Below are 12,036 nucleotides of genomic sequence, written 5' to 3'. Positions count from 1 at the left end.
TCAGAACTCCGTTTGAAAAAGCAAACAACCCAGCTGTACCACTCCTGGGCATATACCCAGAAGATGTTCCAACATGTAATAAGGACACGTGCTCCACTATGTTCAAAGAAGCCTTATTTATAATAGCCAGAAGCTGGAAAGAACACAGATGTCTCTCTACAGAGGAATGGATACAGAAAATGTGGTACATTTACACAATGGAATACTACTCAGCTATTAAAAACAATGACTCTATGAAATTCTTAGGCAAATGGATGGAACTAGAAAATATCATCCTAAGTGAGGTAAGCCAAACACAGAAGAACACACCTGGTATGCACTCACTGATAAGTGGATATTAGGCCAAAACCTCGGAATACCCAAGATAAAATTCACAGACCACATAAAGCTCAAGAAAAAGGAAGACCAAAGTGTGGATACTTTGATCCTTCTTAGAAGGGAGATCAAAATATTCATGGCTCACAGCCAACCAATAGACTGAGCATAGGGTCCCCAATGGAGGAGCTAGAGAAAGGACCCAAGGAGCTGAAGAGGTTTGCAGCCCCATAGGAGGAACAATATGTTCCAACCAGTACCCCCAGAGCTCCCAGGGACTAAGCCACCAGCCAAAGAGTACACATGGAGGGACCCATGGCTCCAGCTACATATGTAGCAGAGGATGGCCTTTTCAGGCATCAATGAGAGGAGAGGCCATTGGTCCTGTGAAGGCTCGATGCCCCAGTGTAGGGGAATGCCAGGTCAGGAAAGTGTGTGGGGGGGTTGATAAGCTGGGAGAGGGGGGATGGCATAGGGGGTTTTCAGAGGAGTCATGAGGAAAGGAGATACTGTTTGAAATGTAAATAAAGCAAATATCTAATATAAGAAAAAAGAAAAAGCAAACAAAATGAGAAAATAGTGAAATACCTGAGCCAAAATAGCATCAAAAGGAAACTTATGCAATCTATAGTTTTATAGGTCCATGGTACCTTTGTCAGCTCAGTTCTAATGAAGAAGGTGGTAGGCTACGGGGACACATAGAGGAACAAATAGTTGCATCTAAAGCCAGGAAGCTGAAAGCAAGAGGTGTGGGGCCCCGGCTTATTTCTTTGGAGCAGCCTTCTTGTTAGAACCACCAAGGCTCCCATGAGAATTGCTTTAATTCTTTCCAAAGCCAACATTCCCGATAGTTCACCAGCATGCACTTAGGTTATCTCTATTAAAAGTTCCATCATCTCTTCATCGTGCCACTCCAGGGACAAAGATTTTTCCACCTGGATCCTTGGTGACAGACTAAGTGGATACCTTGGCATGCGGCCCAACACCTCAGCCTTTGGTGGAGGCTGAAGATGATTCTGCATTGAACTTGACTTCTGGCTCTTGTCATGCCTCCTTTCCTGTTTTCCCCATGAATGCCATAATCATGCTGTGAGTTCCTCATAATTGTTGTCCACTAGCACTAATGACAACAACCCCGTGAATATTGTCCATTCGTACCAATGACCTAACTAATAAACTCTGCCTCACTAGAAGAAGTAACCTGGTCCCAGAGTCCGATCTTCATTCTCAGCCTCAGATCCCTTCTTTAAGTCTTACAGGTTTTGTGAGAATCAAACTAGGTGGTCCCATAAAATCTTTTTGGAAATTGTGGTGTAAGATTCCTCTCCCTTCACAACCATAGGGATTAAAGGCATGTCTAATAAGAATTTTGGTTTCTTTAAAAAAAAAAACAAAAACCAAAAAACAGGTATGTTGTGTGAATATGTTTTTGTTTTAAATGCAGGTGTAAGGTAAGAGGCTGTTTCTCAGTGGGTGACTGTGATTTGCCTCCTACACTAGCAGGGGTGTGATTTTTCCCAGCTGCAGACAGTTTAATTCTGAGGACTCAAGAAGGCCTGTGGCAGCTGATGCCCCACTGCTCTTGCCTGCTGGTGGTCCCTGCTGGTCCCTGCTGCTGTATTTGCTGTTGCTGTTGCTATTGATGCATTTCTGGTTTGCTGGACTGCTGGGTATTCTGAGGATGAAGATTGAACTTGTCCCAAGGAACCCAATACTCTTAATCAGCAGGAAGTAACCTAGAGAGGTCTGTGTACCTCCTTTCACCTCTAACCTTCTTTCTTACCTACCTACCTTTTGGCATTGGAAAGGATTAGGGTGGAAAAAGGTTAGAAGGGAGGTAGAGGTATAAACTCAATTAAATAGCTAAACAAATGTGCCAACAGGCACACCATTGTTTCAGCAACTTAGGATGGATTTATGAAGTCAGATTCTGAAGGTGAACAGACTTGACTTAGAAACTTCTTACAGATAGCTTTGTGACATTGAGGAAGTTGCTTTGCCTGATTGCCTCTAAGCTTCACAAAATGTAAGTTAAAGACAACAATAAAGAGGTTCCCGTTGGGCTGCAGGCAGCCATCTTGAACTGGGACTGCCATGGTTTCTCCTGGGAACTCTGATCTATTCTCCTCACACATTTCTCAGCATGCTGTGCACAGATAAAAGTCAGCAGAGAGGTACGTGGAGGTTTACAAGCCAGGCTCACTATCATTAATTCCTCAAACATCTCTGACATCCTTCATATTAACTTTAGGTAAAGTGTGCATATTCCATCATGGATAAAGCTCACCCTTAACCAGTATGTAAGCTCATTCTTATACCATGGTTTTCAGAAGCTACTGGCCTTGCTGCTACTAAAGTCTATGCTTCTTTGAGGACATTTGTCACTAATACACTGTGCTCTGTATAGTCCTGGACCTTTCTTTAATCACACAGTATCTAGCAGCAGGTTCTAACGTACTGAGACATTTTCCCTCAAAAAGTAGGCAAAAGTCTTGACATAGAAAAGTGGAGCTATGTTGTCTGTGTCTGAGTGGAGTAATTAAGAAATGTCGGGCCCATGGATTTCCAGGAGCAATGAACCTGAGCCTCCAGGGACAGGTAACTTTCACCATGGAAGGAGTATATCAAACATTCAGGAATCTAGGTGGTTGGCATTCTTAGTATCTGCCAGGGCCTGAGGAGAGGATGTCCTATGGGATGGGGATGGTAGCAGGGGGTACGATGACAACTAAAATAGGTCCTCACAACTATGAAAGATGGAAGACTGGGGAGACACAGGTGAAAGAGGACGCCCTCCAACAGCATGCCCGGTGGGCAAAGAGACTATTGATCGTCTCCTTCTAGGAGAGGCTGGGCTAAAACATAAAAAGCAGCGGGAGTCAGATTTTTGAGGTATAGAAGATATTGAAGACTGGGATTCTCTAAGGTTCCCTCGTGTTGTCTGGGAAGATGCGAGTGGAGAAAAGAACTACAGGAAAAGGGACATGAGGAGTGGGAGTGAGCGTAAGAGAAAATACGATGTGGACATCGTGTCTTGCCCTGCAAGTGAGGCTTTCTGAAGGCAGATCTGGGACAGTTTAGGATAAGGCCTGGTCAAATAAATACTTTGATTGGTTGGTTGATTGATCAATTGATTGATTGATTGACTGATGAGTTGGAAAGAGGTAAGTAGACTAACTATAGGAGGAAGCCCCAGAAAAACTCACCCCATCCTTTTGGGCATCTTTTCTAGCTGACCTGTCTTTACCAGGACTCAGCTCTAGGCAGGCTGTGGAGCTTTTACCTGGCATCACTGACAAACTGCAGCCTTCTGCAAAGATTGAAAGTTGATAGACATTCTGTCATAGCGACTCACAGTCCCAATCCTTGAACCATCAGTACTCCACGGTCCTTGTTCCAGGCCTGCCTCTCTCCATTTCCTGCACTCTGTCCACAGCTATGTTCACTGCTGACCACAACCATCAGGACACAAATTCGGCACGTAACTAGGACCAAAGATGAGCAGTGAAGACAGATTACTGAGAATAGTGACGATGTTATGGATTTGGTTAAATGCATGAATTATGTGATTTGGGTTCCCAAAGTTGCATGAGAATCATATCTAAGCCACTGAGGATTCCTGCCCCTAGTTGGTTCTGACTGGTAAAGAAAGTTGGCAGCAGCCAATGGCTGGGCTGACTGGGAGGATAGAGGCGGGACTTTAGGATTCATGGGCAAGGAGATAAAGAAAGAAGGAGAGTCGCCATGCCAGGAAAGGAGTCAGATCCAGGCTTGAGAGCTACAGAAGAGAGAGCACTCCAATCATCTAAGAGCCAAGGAGGAGTGGCCCAGGCCGCCCCTCCCCACTGGGTCTAGGGTAGCAAAGATGGAATATACAAGTTATAACCCAGGAATATCAGTAATGTGGTGGTTTGGAATGGCCCAACCACTGAGCTGCTTAAGGCATATTAAATATAAGAATCTCTCTCAATCTCTCTCTCTCTCTCTCTCTCTCTCTCTCTCTCTCTCTCTCTCTCTCTCTCTCTCATGTATGTGTGTGTGTGTGTGTGTGTGTGTGTGTGTGTGTGTGTGTGTTTTGCCTACTGCAACAGACAGGTAATACTTGGATTGGCAACCCACTTATGGTCAATACAGGTGATAAGGCTGGATCACTGAGTGAGCCACCGTGGCCTCACTAAGAAGAATATCGCGCATCTTCCTTTAAGAGTGAGTGAACACACAGACTACCCTCTAAAAAGTTAGTTATTCATCTAAAGATGTCATTTCAAGATAGCTTTTATATTTTAGTCCAATAGTGAATTGTGCTAATTAAAAACTAATCGCCAATAAGGACATTAGGGATTCATCAGAATAATAAAAGTAATGATGACAAGGCTAATAAGGCTACATTTATTGAATTGTCAATCACCACCCCTGATACCGTGGCCCCAGCACTCTGCACATATTGTCCCATTTGATCTTTATAGCAACCCTGAACAGGTTACTTCTGGTTTTACAGAGGATGAGTCAGGTTTCTGAGAGCATCATACTAAGTAGTTGCTGCACAAAATCTAGAACAGGTCTTGTGAGGCAGGCATCATAGCAGCTTGAAGAACTGTCAAGCACATAGCATGTGTTCAAGCACTTGGTTCCCAGTTGGCAGTGCTTATCAGGGAAGTTATAAAACCTTAGGGAGTGGAGACTTGAGGTGACTCTGGTCACTCGGAGTGAGCTTTGAGGGTGTAGAGCTTCAGCTCATTTCTCGTGCTTGATGGTCTCCATCTCTTCTATCCCCATGGAACTTTGAACTAAATCAATCCTTTCTCCCTTAAATTGCTTTCGATCATCGTATTTTATCAAAGCAACAGAACAGTAACGAATACATACTCTGTGCTTGCTAAATAAAAAAAGAAGAATTAAAATAGTGAATGGCAGGTTCGTTATGTAACCCTCTCTTCTACCACAAATATTGTATCCACGCTATTCTACAATGCCTGTTCATGGGCTACCCAGTCCCAAGTGACCAGAGATAGATGAACCAAGGAAAGTATAAAGATGGACAAAGCCAATGTCTTAACTAGGGTTTCCATTGTGGTGAAGAGACACCATGTCCAAGGCAACTCTTATAAGGACACCATTTAATTGGGGCTTACTGGTTCAGAGGTTCAGTCCATTATCATCAAGATGGGAGCATGGCAGCATCCAGGCAGGGATAGGGCTAGAGATGCTGAAAGTTCTATTTCTTGATCAGAAGGCAGCCAGGAGAAGGCCAACTCTTCCACAATGGGTAGAGCTTCAAAGTCCACCCCCACAGTGACACACTTCCTCCAGCAAGGTCACACCTCCTAACAGTACCAGTTCCTATGGGCCAAGCATATTCAAACCACCACAGCCAACATTTTTTCTTTCCTTTTTTGTTCTTTTCTCTCTTCTCCATTCTCCTCTAATCCTTTCAAACCTCACAGCAGCTTCTTAACTTGATTCCCTCCCTGTTTGCACTCTTTCTCCTCCACAGTGTGTTCTCCTCAGAGAAAGTCGGCTGATCTTGCTGACATGCTGGGCAGCTCATGTGAGCCCTCTTCTGTCATCTTGTAGCTGTGGGAATCCCATCTCACAAAATAATGCCAGTCCTCTCCCTGGCCTGAGAGAGAACCCAGGAACTGCCTGCTGTACACTGGCTCTCCTTGAAGCCCTGTCATGCTCACTCTGGGTCCTGCTGTCTCCTGAAGTAGGGTTCTTGGTTAGAGCACTGACATTTGGATTCCCCTTGCCTGAGGCACTCAACTCATACACAGCAATAGGTTTCACTCTCCTGGTTTTTGCTAAAATAACATTTTGACTCAGAGGGCTTTCCTGACAAATCCATCAAAACTTACAACTCTCTCCTCAAATACCCCTTGTCTTTGGAACAGAGCAAGTGCTCAATAAATTCTTGGTGAGTGAATTGGTGAAATGCGGTGGGTGAAAACTTACCTGAAGTCTTCCCACATAGGTCACAAAGTGAATCAAAAATGTCCTTGTGCATATAGAAAATGGTTGTTCTGCATGCTAGAAATTTCGACACTCTTTAAGAACCCTGAATGGAATTAACTGTGAACTGTACCATGAGCTCCTTCCTTTTTCATCATGGGTTAATGGCTACAGCTGGAGCAGACGAAGGCGAACCAGCAAGATGGAAAGGCTGAGCTGCCTGCACTGCCCTGGCTCATCCCTCTGAGGACTCAGACCACAAACTGAGGCTTTGCAAACCACAGCTTCAACGGGAAACTGCCTTGTACAGTGCACTGGTAGACACAGGGATGAACCTATATTCAAGAAACAAAAGATGGAGTTTTAAAATGAGAAAAAAAATTTAATCTATCATTTGGATGTTTTGGCCAATCTTAACAATTTCTAAAAAAAATTTCCCACATCTCTGTTCATTTGGCCCAATTTTCCATTCACCTGCTTTGCCAAAAGTACAAAGGTGAGTCTCTTTTTTTATACAATTTCCATTTAATGTCTCTTAAAAGTTCGTGTTAAAATGCTTGCATTGTTCAGATCTCTCCTTGAGTTAAAATGTAAATTACTTGTGCAGGAAAACATAGTAATATAGATATTAAATCACAGAAATATGCAGAGACGGTTCTTTTTTTCAGCTTGGATCAGATTTCTACCGTCGGGGGTAGTAAATCATGACAAGGGTCATTTGGTTCTTACTCCATCCATACCTGAGGGGAACAAGCTAAAGATTGGGTTGTTGTAGCTTGGGACTATGGTATGAGGTCTCTGGAGACTGCTGGCCAGAAGATCTTTTTCTTCCTAGCATGGTTTCCTAGTCCTACATGTTCATGTCTGGCTAGGACTAAAGGGGCATCGGAACAAGTACACTCGAATGTAACACATGACAGCATTCCTGGATCTCAGAGAAGCTCCAGGGATCCAGCCTTCTGCTGCATGGTGCCTCTTCTAAGACATACTTTATTACAAAGCCATGGGGAGGATTTCTTCTCAGCCTATACCCTAGAGCCAAGTCTCTTCCTTCGGCCTCAGAATCATTTGCTTTCCTTGTTTGGCAAAGAACCATGCCTAGCCATGTTCAAATGAGAATTCATCTTTTATTTACATAATTAAATTCAGGAAGAGATTATTTTCACTTCTTTGAAGATTAGTTCTGATCACCGCCTAAATATGATAAAAGACACACAGTCCATTTTTGCCACTGTGATTGACTTTTATCCTGGTTTTTAAACTTTCACTCCTAGAAACTGGGTGCCTTGGAAATGATTTGAGCAGGACATAAATAAACATAGTCTCCGGTGTATTTTACTGCAAGTTTTCAGCCCTGTTGAGTGTGCTATAAATTTTTAATATCGACCCCAGCACAACTGTTCAATATGCTATTAACTTCTGAAGCCTAAATGTTGGCTGAGTATTTATTTTAAGAAAGTATCATTCCCTCTGTCTGTCTGTGAACATTCAATTGTCTTCAAGTCCAGGCTTCTTCTCAAAAGCAATTTAGTAACTATTTTAATGTTATACTGTAGTGTAATATAATATTAGCACTATAGTATTAGTAATATGATAGACCATTGTCTTAGTCAGGGTTTCTATTCCTGCACAAACATCATGACCAAGAGGCAAGTTGGGGAGAAAAGGGTTTATTCAGCTTACACTTCTGCATTGCTGTTCATCACAAAAGGAAGTCGGGACTGGAACTCAAGCAGCTTGGAAGCAGGAGCTGATGCAGAGGCCATGGAGAGATGTTTCTTACTGGCTTGCTTCCCCTGGCTTGCTCAGCCTGCTCTCTTATAGAACCCAAGACTACCAGCCCAGAGATGGTACCACCCACAAGGGGCCCTTCCCTCTTGATCACTAATTGAGAAAATGCCCCACAGCTGGATCTCATGGAGGCACTTCCCCAACTGAAGCTCCTTTCTCTGTGATAACTCCAGCCTGTGTCAAGTTGACACACAAAACCAGCCACTACAACCATTGATTAGAGTTATCGTAATCATCCTTGTTATAGCAAGTATAGACTTTATACTAATACTTGTTATAGTAAGAATAAGAGAAATAGATGTTATTCATTTTATTTACTTCTTAGAATAACCAATGGTATTATGTTTTTATTATCCCCATACTATTGATTAGGAAAAGGAAGCCTATGGAGTTGAAATTGTTACCTTACGGTATAGGTAACCCTCACCTACTTATGTCTAGTGGCGACAATTTAAATGTGTGTAGCTCCAAAAGGCTCTTGACCAGTCTCCTTGCTGTCAAAACCATCCATCACAGCCCTCTGCAAATGGAGGAGTGTCACATATGTATAAGAGCTTTCCGCTCATTCATTCTGTAAATCCACTTCTCAAGGCCCATTCCAGTGTCCCCGCCTCCCTGAAATCTTCCACAATGCTCACATACAGAATGAGCGACCCTCTCCAGTGCTCCTATTGTACATGTGCAAAACTCTATAACTGCTCTTAGCCCTCTGGCCCAGGAGTGAGACTTGCCTGTCTCCAAGGACTCAGCTTTCTACCTGGAATCTTGCCCTGACCAGATTTGTGTTGCTTGAGCAGATCCTGTGTTGGGGCAGAGAAATGGTTGTGTAAACTGACTATGGTCTTACTGTTTTTCTGTCATCCATTTTATCATAGACCTCTAGTTCCTCTAGTACCCTCAGTTGACAAGTCAGTGGCATGACCAGATTTTCCTAGAAGTAGAAAAATAGTCCAGGGCTGTGCCACCACATCATGAGTCATCCATCAACAACAAGGACAAAGGTCAAGTTTGGATTAAGGTGGCAAAATCAATCGCCTATCTCTTCACATCATGAACAGTGGTGGCCTGGGGTGAAAGGTCAGAAATAGTGACTCCGTGTGAATGTCCACACACATGAGAGTTATGCCTTTCCTTCTAGCAATGTCTTTATCCTTTCAACTACTGTTCCTGTGTTCACTATTCCAGATACTAAGCTATGTGCAGAGTAGGTTTTAAATGTTAAGCAAAAATAGAGATAAGTATAGATAGCTTACTATCTCAAAGAGCATATAGCTGTCTACTAGAAAGAAGGACATTGGACAAAAATTCTGTTTTCTGAAGTTTTCTGTTTTCTGCATCTTCTAGCTCCAGGTAATTGAGACTTGGAGACTAGTTATCACAGTTCAGTTTATGTCACCATGGTATCTATTCTGGTTACAGCCAGTAACAGTTACAGCCAGTTATACCTACTCGTTTGTTGCCACTGTGAAGGAATGAAGTGAATGGGAAAATTGCATTTACAACGTATATAACATGTTCATTGATGGAGAGTTGAACTCTCTCTTTATATCTTCAATGAAGCCAGTGGCCAAGGAGATGGACATTTATTAAGCCTGTTTGAATATTAGCTGTTACTAATAATATAGTAAAGACGAGTAATTTTCCTAAGATTACAGAGCTGGTTAGAGAAAGACATCATAGCAATATCTACAGTAACCACAGATCCCGGTGTTCATAGGTTCTTAACCATTCACCTGTGCTGCTCAAAGTTAAGATGGGATAAGAGCTCAGTTAAGTTAGACATGCCAATAACATTGGATAAAACAGAACACTTTTTATACTAGAAGGGCTACTATTAAAAATTACTTGGGTCGCCCACATAGACTTCCTGGAGGCTCCCCCATCCCAGGTCTCTAGTTATTCCCAGAGATGACTTCTATTGATTGTTGTCCTCACGCCCAGCCCTTTCCCATGCCCACTCTCCCCACACCTGATCCCCATCCAGTTCTACTCCATGCCCCCCCTCTACCCACCTTCTGTGACTATTCTGTTTCCCCTTCTGAGTGAGATTCACATAGACTCTCTTGAGCCCTCCTTGTTAGTTAATTTCTTTGAATCTGTGGATTGTAGCGAGGTTATCCTCTACTTTATGCCTAATGTTCACTTATAAGTGAATACATACAATGCGTGTCTTTCTGGGTTTGGGTTACCTCACTCAGGATGATATTTTCTAATCCCATCCATTTGCCTACAAATTTTGTGATGCCTTTGTTTTTAATAGCACTCCATTGTGTAGATGAACCACATTTCCTTTGTCCATTCTTCAGTCGAGGGATATCTAGGTTGTTTCTAGTTTCTGACTATTATGATTAAAGCTGCTATAAACATAGTTGACCAAGTGTCCTTGTGGTATAGTGGGGCAACTTTCCAGTATATATCCAGGAGTGGTGTAGCTAGATCTTGGGGTAGAACTATTCCAAATAGTCTGAGAAATGGCCAAAGTGATTTCTAAAGTGGTTGTACCAGTTTGCATTCCCACCAGCCTGAGAAGACCTACAGAATCAACTAACCTGGGTTCGTGTGGGCTCACGGACTGAACCATCAAGCAAAGAGCATGATGGGGCTGGACTTAGTCACCTACACGTTTGTGGCCAATGTGTAGCTTGGTCTTCATGTGGGTGCCCTAACAATTGGAGCTGAGGCTGCCTCTGACTCAGTTGCCTGTCGTTGGTTCGCCTTCACCAAGCTGGACAGCCTAGTTGGATCTCAGTGGGATAAGATATGCTTAGGCCTGGATGTTCCAAGACAGGGTGGTAACCAAGGGGGGCTTTCCCTTCCCTGAGGAGAAAGGGAGGGTGTAATAGGGTTGAGGGATTTGTAAGGGTGGGACTGGGAGGAGAGGAGGGACAGGGAGTAGGGTCAGGATGCAAAGTGAATTTCAAACAATTATCCTAGAACCAGATGGTAGTAGCACTACCTCATCACTAATCGCAGCACTAGAGAGGCAGAGGCAGGTGAATCTCTGAGTCTGAGGCCAGCCTGGTCTAAAGAGTAAGTTCCAGGACAGCCAGGGCTACACAGAGGAAATCATGTCTCAAAACAACAACATTAATAATAATAATAATAATAATAATAATAATAATAATAAAATTAGAATAGCAGATAAAAATTGAGACTTTAGAGGCAAATTGGGGAATATAACCACATACTTTATTGGTGGTCCCTGGATCAAAAGTAGAAGAATGTATAAATTTAAATCATAAAAATGTAAATGATTTACTTACATTAATAAATCTAAAGCATAAGCATAACTCATGATAAGATAGAAGGTAGCATATTCTTAGTTCAGTATACGTGCAGCATGATAATGTGCCCAAGGAAAAGGACGCTCTCAAATACACAAAGAACGCATGCTTGACCTGGGACCAGCTCTGGCTGTCAATGCTTCTCAGGCCACTGTGTCTCAGAAGCTGTAGATGAACATCTAGGACCACTTCCCTACACATTCTTACTTTCTGAAAGACAATGGCATTCATCCACCCATCCATCTATCCTTCAGATGTGCCAGTCGCTGAAATTAAAAGAGAGAGAGAGAGAGAGAGAGAGAGAGAGAGAGATAAATCATGCTATTGTCAACTGGATTTTCCCAGCCAAGGGAGGAGGAGGCCCATATATACTCATTGTAATGACAGGCTTAGTATAATATTTGTGTGTAGGCATGGATTCCTTCAAAGCTCTAGAAAACACTATCTTTTCACCATCATCAATGTATACTACCAAATTACAAATTAAATGATGCCAAAGGACTTAGCATTTCACCGTCCTGTGATTGGCAATTCAGCTGTAACACAGCAGGTAGGCATTCTGAGGTTCATTTGATACACAAGGACAATGCACTTATGTCTTCCAAGATCACAAGGCTAATCAGCTAGTAAGTAAAGTTTTGAAAGGCCAAGGTTTGAATTTGCAAATCAGAGCTGTACCTAGGCTGCCTTCTTAAGA

This window comes from Apodemus sylvaticus, chromosome 20, assembly GCF_947179515.1.
Source record: "Apodemus sylvaticus chromosome 20, mApoSyl1.1, whole genome shotgun sequence".
Taxonomy (NCBI): domain Eukaryota; kingdom Metazoa; phylum Chordata; class Mammalia; order Rodentia; family Muridae; genus Apodemus; species Apodemus sylvaticus.
Note: the sequence above shows the minus strand (reverse complement) of the source record.